The following is a 9169-nucleotide window of genomic DNA, read 5'->3' on the forward strand; positions in this document are numbered from 1 at the left end:
AGGTCTGGCCTTAAAAATCTGCCTTTGCAGGAATGGAAACAAAATCATGTGATAAAAGGATCCATCAGCTGAAGGCACCAGGGCTGAGTCCTGGGATGGTCCCACAACTCCAATCCACACCCAAACACAGCCTCACATTGTCTCAGCTCTCATTTTAACACAAGCCTTGTCTCCAAGGTCTTTGGCCTTCATTAACCACCTCCATGAGCAACTGAAGAGCTAATTCATAGGAAATATCACCCAAAATGAACCAGATCCATCTGGCTGTGGAGAGACCCTACACAGACTATACTCAGATATTCCTTAAATCATTTAATTAAATCTAACTCTGAAATTTAACTGAAGGACTGAGGCAAAGTCACCCCAGGACCTGCTGCTCAAAGTTCCCAGCTCAAAGCAGCAGAGCCTCTGGGAGAAACCAGGTCCCTGCAAAAGGTTCTTATCACTTCTCTAAACTGGAGCAGCAATAACAGCAGGGTCAGTGTGACCCCATGGGGTGGATGATGGCAGCAGGGTCAGTGTGACCCCATGGGGTGGAAGAAATTGTTTTGGCAGGACTTACACCACATAAAGTCAACTCATCAGCCAGTGGTGTGTGAAATCTCCCTGGAAAACAGAGAGAGAGAGCACAGGGTGCAGAGAGCATCCCCCAGGCTCAGCTGGGCTCCCAGGCATCCACCCCGGCCATGCTCAGCACTCCCTCACCATGAGGCCTCATCCACACCATGGGGCCACCCTCACCCTGCTGCCATCATCCACCCCATGGGGTCACACTGACCCTGCTGCCATCATCCACCCCATGGGGTCACACTGACCCTGCTGCCATCATCCACCCCATGGGGTCACACTGACCCTGCTGCCATCAACCACCCCACGGGGTCACACTGACCCTGCTGCCATCAACCACCCCATGGGGTCACACTGACCCTGCTGCCATCATCCACCCCATGGGGTCACACTGACCCTGCTGCCATCACCCACCCCATGGGGTCACATTGACCCTGCTGCCACCACCCACACCATGGGGTCACACTGACCCTGCTGCCATCACCCACCCCATGGGGTCACACTGACCCTGCTGCCATCACCCACCCCACGGGGTCACACTGACCCTGCTGCCATCACCCACCCCATGGGGCCATGCTCGCCCTGCTGCCATCACCCACCCCATGCAGCACAGGGCACTCTGTGGAAATGCAAGGACATCACCCTGAGCCCTGCTGCTTGTCCCAGCTTTCCCCGTTATCCGTAAGTGGATGCTCCCAGTGTGACAGCAGAGGGACACGGGGTGTGCTGCTCTCACAGCCCTTCCCAGCTTCAGTACACAGGGTGGAAGTCCAGTTTAGGACATGCTCTGCACCCAGGAATGTTGTCCAGTTCCCTACAGTGCAAGGGAGGGATGGGAAGATGGTAACAGACCCTGGGTTGCCTGATGGGAAGCGCCCTTCCAGTGCAAACCCAACACCTCCCACTGCTCAAAGACCTGGTGAATGCTCTCCTCCTCCTCCTCCTCTCCCTCTCAACTGCAGTGCTGAGCTCAGGCAGGACCCTGGTGCCACCCCTGCCCTAGCTTGGCCAAAGGAGGCCGGAGGGTGCTGTGGTGGAGCCCAAGTGCCTGGCCAAACTCCGTTCCGGAGGTTCTGTGGCCACCGCGGGCCAGCAGGACGTGTGACTTGTCCCTCCAGTGACACAGCTCCCATGCCCGGGACAGCCGCCCACATTGGTGCTGTTGTTCCCTCACACAATAGGCACTCCTCACAGCCACCAGTGACACGAGGCAGCTTTAAACTGATTAATGGTTCCCTCAAACAAGCCCTGAGTGTGCAGGAGGCCCCTGGCAGACAATGCCAGCCCAGTGGCAGCAGGACGGCATCAGCTGGTGTCCTGTGCCAGCGTGAGAGCAGCAGTGGCAGCAGATGAGCTACAGCCACTGCCAGCGTGGCTTGTTCAGCTGAGGGACACAGGACAGCTGCTGCCAGGCTCCCCGTCCCTCTGCCAGGCACGTGGCAGCACGGGCACGTCACAGAGGCCACTTGGGTCCCTTTCTGTGCCAGCTCAGCCACCCTGCCCCACAAACCCAGCACAGCCTCCCCCTGGACAGCCTGCCCAGGGCTCTACTGGGGCAGGAGAAGCTCAGGCAGAAGCCCTGGGAACCTCCAAGCTGAATTCTGCCCTGGCACACAGCAGGGCAGGAACGTCACACGTGCAGCTTTGCTCTTTACACCCGCCCTGGTTTGGTGCCTTCCCTCTTTTGGGATGGCGGCCAAAAGGGAATGAAAAACCCGAGGAGAGTGAGCAGCCATCCCTGCACAGTCTGGATAACAAAGCTTTGGGATCCTCCTGCTCCTGCCAGCAGCCAAAACATCCCAGGCAGCATGAAAGGAGCTGTGGCTCACACGGGTGAGTGAGGAGCAGCTTTTGCAACCCGCAGAGCCCAGCCTGGGAAAGGCAACTATCACTGCCAACCATCTAAGCCACAAAGATTAGTGCAGGGGGAAAGGTAAAGCGAAAGCACACACGAGCAGAGCAGCTCACTCCAACACCCTGATAAGGAACCGAGGCGCGGAGGGTGAACAGGCAGCCTTGATCACACCACGGGGCTGTGGCAGGTGAAAACAGAGCTGCCACGTGCTCTGCCTGCCTACACACACCCTGAGAGCCAGGCCACGTATGCTGGCATCTCCAAGGCAGCGCTTGGTGGGTTCTGTATCCCCCAAATCCTGATTTTACACCCCTCAGGGTGCACCTGCTCCACCCCATCTGGCTACACAAGCTGTCCACCACACACCACTCACAGACAGGAGCAGGCTGAGCAGCCAAACGCTGCAAACTTCAACAAAGGACTGTGCCCTGCTTAATCCTCACTCCAAGTTTTCCTTAACCCCGAGGTTTCCCATGAAAAACCAGAGGGGCGGGTTTGGTCAGAAACGCAGGGATCCGGGCTGAGCGTGAACCCAGCACAAAACCAGCCGGAGCTTTGTGCTCCTCCTGCAGCCCTGGCTACCCTACCACATCCTTTCAGCACAGCGAGGCACTGGAGGATGTGAGCAAGCCCGAATCCTGCCCTTGCCCCAAACAATAGGCTCTGCAATAATGGTGCAACCATAATTTCCTGTGCGGCGGTGCGCGCCAGCTCCCGGGAGAAAACACCCTGGGAAAGCTCTGCCACGGGAACACGGCGTCAGGGCAGCTCCTCCCGGCTCCTGCCCGTGCTGGGATGCTCCTCTGACATCAGGGAAAGCACCACAACCAAGCCCAGGCTGGGAAGAAGTGAAAAAACCACACCGGTGGCTTGGAACAGGAGCCATCCAGGCCAGGAATGGCTGTGGATAATCCATTACCGCAGCAGCCTCTTGCAACATCTGGACCTGGCTTTTCTCTCACGGATGTTTCTTATCCTGCAGTGCATGGGAAAGCAGCACGGAGCAGGCTGGGGTTTGGGAGGCTCATGGAAAGCTCTCCATCTCTCCTGGAAAGATGGCACAGGTGCAGCAAGAACAGAGGCTGCAAGTGCAGCCAAAATGCTCCAGTGTTGGAGCATCTGTCTGGAACGAGGGATCAGCACAGCCCCTAACCCTGAGAAAAGGCAAGGACAAGCTCCTATAGCAAAGTAGGAATGGTGGATGATCCCAGGCTGGAGCAGGGGAAGAGCACAAGGAGTGCCCTGAGAAGGAAGGAGGGGCAGAGCCAAGGTGTGATGAGCTGGCCACAGCCACCACTCTCCATCACCCTGCACCTCCAAGGGAGAGAAAGGGAAGAAACTGGGAGAGAAGTCAAGCCTGGGAAGAAAGGAGGAGTAGCAAAAAGGTGTTTTTAAGATCTGGTTTTATTTTTGTACACTTTCCCAATCACCCCAGGAAACCCATCACTCTGGATGTGCAGAGATCAGCATTTACTGCAGAAGGAGAAAGCTCAGAAAATGGGCTTAGCACAACCCTGAACCATTAGGGATGCTCCAGCATCTCCATGAGACCTCCTGGAATGAACGCAAGTGGCCAAATTCTGTCCCTTCCTGCTGGATTTAGCACACAGACTGGAACCCAGCAGCTGGCACAGCAAGGAGGGAACCAGGGAAACAGAAACAAGGTTTTCACCCCATTTCTTCCATCACTCCCCTAATTTGCTCTGCCTTGTTCTCCCCAGGGCTGAAGAGGGGATGAGGCTCCCACCAGCCATGGCTGTGGGCACCAGGGCAAGGCTGACCCCAAGCAGCCTTTTCAATCCCCCCTGCACCTGCAGCAGATAAATGTTGAAGGGCAGAGAAAGCCAAGCCTTGGTGCCAGGATTAAGGCCCTTAATGAGTCTGGGATGGGGATAGAGGAGCTGAGGATAGAGATAGTGAGGCTGGAAAGTACACACTGCCTGGAACCCCAAATCCAACACACACCCCCCACAAAAAACCAACCCCCAGAGCCCAGCACAGCTCCTGGTGTGCCTCAGAGATGGAGTGGCTTTACTGGGCAGGACTGGGTCAGCTCAGCACCACCTTCCAACAGAGGGGACACAGAGCTGTGGGCTCCACACCCTCTTTCCAGAGAGGAAAAGCAGAGAAATCTCATGCAAGAACACCAGAGCTTCTCAGAGCTCAACCTACAGCAAGAAACAATTACTGGGAGATAAGTGGAAAAGACGTTTTTAAAGAGTTTCCTCAGAGAAAAAAAAAATCCAAGGCTACTCTACGGTTTCTTATTTTACCAACTACTTGGAGCCAGCAGGCAGCAGTGGGACTGGGAGGTGGTCTCCTTGCACTCAGCCCTCAGCCCTAAATGACCCAAAATTCATTTGTTAGTGTTTATTTGCACAAGAATTTTCCCCAAAACTCCGCGGTTCCCAGACATGCATCGCTGCCTAATCCTCCAGCCAAGCTCACCCTGCCCATCTCCCCGCCACCGAAATCCTGTGATGTTTGCAAAATGCCCCCTTCTGGCAAATTCCAACTCAGGTTTTCAGGTCAGGCTGTGCAAATGAAGAAAACTCCAATAAATCTGTCATTTAACAGAAAATTAATACTGTGTCCTAATGTCAGCACCAAGCCAGAAATAACCTCCTTCCCACAGCTATTGCATGCTGGATGCAAGAAGGCCAAATACAACAAACTTTTCATAAAAAACACCTCACAAAAATCCAAGTTGGTGATGCTTATGCCCTGAAACAAGGCTGGCAGGGGGCCACGGGGCAGCACATGTGGTGACATCCCTGGCTCGTGGTGCCAGCAGGAACCCAGCCCATGGAGGGGTGGGGGTAGGACCAGCTCCCACCCATCCTGAGGCAGAAGAATTCTATTAAATCAGCTGATATCAGTGCAAAAATTGGGAAAGTCTTTGGGATCAGCAGACACAAATACAGCAGGAGGAATACAGGCAGAAGTAACTGCTCCGAGTGGCACTGGGTTGCAGTAATTAACTGTGGGGTTTTCAGCTCCCCAACTCAGATCATTGGGATGCCCCTGACTATTGCTGAGGCTTAGTAAGGTAAATGGAAAAGCAAACCCATTCTCAAACTTCATCTGGAAGTTTCAGAGGAGTCTGCAAACTGAAGAGAACAAAAACCCACTGAACAGGATGGCTGAGAGCAATTAGACTCAGGAAAAGGAGCAGTAACAGCAGGCAGGAGCCTCTGGAGCTTAGGAACCAGGATGGGAAGAAATAACTTTTAAAACAGGTGTGGGATGAACCAAAAATGGAGCAAAGGACCAGAAATCAACTTGTTGCACCTGTGGCTTTTAGTTCAAGCATAGTTTCCAGATTCGTCTTTCCAAAGCAGACCTTTCTGCAGCACTTCCAGCTGAATTTATCAGGAAGCTCCTCCAAGGAGGGGATGCATTTTCTTTCCCCTTGTGATGATGCACCTGCCTCTTCCTCCTCCCCACCAGTGGCTTCTTCTCTTGGACCATGCCTTTCCACCTGTGCCAGTGATGTCACCACCCAGAGCTCCTGGGAGTCTCACCTGGACAAGCTCCTGAGCTCTGGGACAGCTCCTTGTGCAGCAGGAGAGCAAGGCAGCGAGGTCACTGTCACCCCCTGAAGGACAGAGCCCTCCCTGAGGCCACAGTGGGCATCTCAGTGCCACACAGGGGGACTCAGAGTGGCTCTGGGTCTGTAACTTCCCTGGACACCAAGGATGGGGGGCAGCACGGTGTCCCCTCTCCACCCAACACAAACACCTGGTCAGCTCTCCTTGCAATGCACAGAAATCAGATTTATTCCAGGAGAACGAGGTGGCAGAGCAGAAATTCAGCACTCCCAGTCCCTGTCTGGTCAATGAGGCACCAAAAGCCATTGGAATGAGCCATGCTGGCAGCACTGGAGCAGGGCACCCAAACCTTCTGTGCAGGAGTTCCAGCAAAGCATCCATCTGCTCCAGCACTTAATGTAACAGACCTAAACTTGGCAATTTGACTTTCCCCAAAGCCAGTCAGAGACGATACCAGGAAGGGAGTGTGCAGCATTCCATAAACACTCGATTTAAACAGTTACAGTAGGTTTGGACCCGGCAGAGCGAGGGTTTAATCAGCTGCACGCAGCCAGCCCTTGGGGTCAGGGCTGGCCCGGGCACCGCAGCCCGGTCCCGCGGGAGCACGGAGCCGGTGCCGGGATCTGGCGTCACTTGGGGAAGGAGTCGTGCCTTGTTTTATAACAAAACCCGAGGGAGGAGCAGGGAGGTGATATCAGCCATTTAATCCCCGCATTTTGAAATCTCTCATCTCGTACATGTTCAGGTGTAAAACCAACCCACCAAGGTGGAGGTGGGAACAGGAACCCTCCAGCCAGGCTCTGTGAACACCCGAGTGAGACTTCCTCTCCGTCAGCTTCCCCAAGACCACTCAAGCCAGTAATAAGTGAGCGCTCCCAGGCACGGAACTCCCACCAAGACCCACAGAAATGTTCCCCTGGACTCAAACCCGTCTTGAATCACCCTGGGCGAGCAGTGACCCAGTTCCTCGGGAGCTCACACGGTTGCAAACCACGCTCAAACCGCTCAATTCTGACACACGCGGCGGAAAATAAACCCGGGCCCGCGGCAAGAACTGCCCCGCTCAGCTTCGAGCTAGTGCTTCCTCAGCAGCTCCAGCACAGCCGAAAAAGCCCAACAAAGCAAAGATTCCCACGTGATGTTATATTAAAAAAGGGAGGTTCGGCGAAACTAATCCGAACTTCGCGGCTTTGTGACCATTCTGGGGGACAGGAGGGTTTGTCCTGCAGGTACCTGCGCGGGGGTGACACGGGTTTACGGGGTCAGAGCATAAAGAGGAGCGATGCGACACTTGACTCCCATTGAAGCCGCGGCTCCGGGGGCAGCCCCAGCCCGGGCCGGGGGTCCCAGTGCCAGCCCCGGTCTTACCTCGCTCACCGCATGGCCTCGGCGCCGCACGCTCACGCGGTCCCGGCGATCAGGGCAAAACTCTACGCTGGCGTCAGAAATTTGAAATGTTTAAAAAAAAATTAAAAAAAAAAAAGTTTTAAAATACCAAGAAGAACAACAAAATAAAAAATTCAAAAGCGCCTGAAGGTGCGAGCTCCTGAGAGAGACTCGAGCTGAAAAGCAGAAGCAGAAAGCAGCCCCGCTCCCGGAGCCGCTCCCGCCGCCCTCCCGGCTGCGCCCGGCGCTCCCCGCCGGCCCCGGCCCGGGAGCCCCGGCAGGGCCGGCGGAGCGCTCAGGGGGCGGCGGCGCGCCCCCCCCCGAGCCGGGCTCGGGCCGTCCCCGGCGCCCGCCCGCGGGCAGCGGGGTTCGGGGGGCGGCCGCCGGGGCCCGGCGCGGCCCGTGCTGCTCCGCGCATCCCCCGCAGCCCCGTCCCGTCGGGGCCCGCCCGGCGCTGCCGCCGCTGCGCGCACACGGCACCGACGGCGAGCGACGCGAGGCGAAGCGGCCGCTCCGTGCGGTACCGGCCGCGCTGCGAGCGGGATCGCTGCGGGATCGCCGCGGGACCGCCGTGCCCCCGCCCGCCGGGCCCGGCCCCCCTGCCCGCCCGGCGCCGCCCCGGCCCGGCCGCGCTGTCCCGGCGGAGCTGCTCGGGGCTGGGGGCGATGCCCGCACGCAGCACTCGGGGGTCGCTGTCCCCCCTGTGTCCCCGCCCCGCTCCGGCCAGAACAATCGGAGGAAGCGCGGCCGCGGCCCGTCCCACGCACCCCCGGCCCCGCGGGCTGAGCCGCAGGCCGGGCACTACGGGCACCGCGCTCGGCTCCCCAAAAGGCGCCCGGTCGCTCCAGCCCCTGCCGGGGGCTGCAACCACATCATCCCCAAGATCCCTTCCACAGGGAGGAGGACACAGGGACAAGATGACACCTTGCCTTGCCTCGGGCACACTCAGAACACCCAACACCGGCTCTTCCATTACTACTGAGCAGCCCACATGGCGGGAATTAAATTTACCTCGATTTTATCCAGGGTTCTGATTCCCGAATAGAGTTGTTCTAATTCCATTATATTTTATTTTATCTTCTTTCAAGCTTCTCTTGTTCCCTGTCTCGGGGAGGAATATCCCTTCTTTCCCCTGCTGGGAGAGGAGACCTACACAGCCGCAAACCCAGCTCGTTTGGGCCTGACCAGGTGCTTCAAATCACTCCTCAAAACCAGAAACACCTGGAGAACGTTACCAGCCCGTTCCCCACAGAGCCAAGAATCACGAAGGCTGGAAAAGCCCTCTCTGACCATCGAGTGCAACATTCCCCCAGCACTGTCAAGGCCACCACTCACCCATGTCCCCAAATGCCACATCCACACATTTTTTTGACCACTGAAAGCTTAAAACAACAAGGCAGTTTTCCCACCCTGACCATACATCTCCCTCTCAATAAATCCCTGCAAACCCAGGCCTGCTCTCCATCCATGTTCCCACATGGATAAATGGGAGATCACACAAATAAAAGAATTGTTTTGAAAAAAAACTGCCTTTATAACATTAAAAATATTACAAGGAAATGAAATAATTATTTGGACAAGGCTTAGTGGATTTAATTGCTGCTTGTAATTGGTGTTTTAAGTTATGTTAACAGTGTTTCCCATGGAGAGGCAGCTGTGTGCCACAGAACGAGGCTGTTGTTAATAGGATAACCACAATTAAGTGTAATTGGGAGCATCATATCAATCACTCCTTGGAGCAGCACAACTGCAGAGTTTTCCACCTGCTTTTCCGACAGTTTCCATGATGCATCAAAGCCAAAGAAGATAC

At 55.9% G+C, this 9169-nt stretch overlaps 1 protein-coding gene across 4 annotated transcripts in view; it reads right to left on the reverse strand.

Moving 5' to 3' along the window:
- The window catches only part of ARHGEF9 (Cdc42 guanine nucleotide exchange factor 9), a 189710-nt gene extending 182087 nt beyond the window's left edge, over nucleotides 1–7623 (reverse strand). For 3 of the 4 annotated variants that reach the window (XM_053955503.1, XM_053955505.1, XM_053955501.1), the window contains exon 1: nucleotides 7342–7620. The gene's annotated coding sequence lies outside the window, so the exon portion shown is untranslated. Of the gene's footprint in view, nucleotides 1–7341 lie in introns of all 4 variants that reach the window. The other variant, XM_053955504.1, reaches the window with a different exon arrangement.
- Between the last annotated feature and the right edge of the window lie 1546 nt (nucleotides 7624–9169).

The sequence above is a fragment of the Vidua chalybeata genome, chromosome 14 (genome assembly GCF_026979565.1).
Source record: "Vidua chalybeata isolate OUT-0048 chromosome 14, bVidCha1 merged haplotype, whole genome shotgun sequence".
Taxonomy (NCBI): Eukaryota; Metazoa; Chordata; class Aves; order Passeriformes; family Viduidae; genus Vidua; species Vidua chalybeata.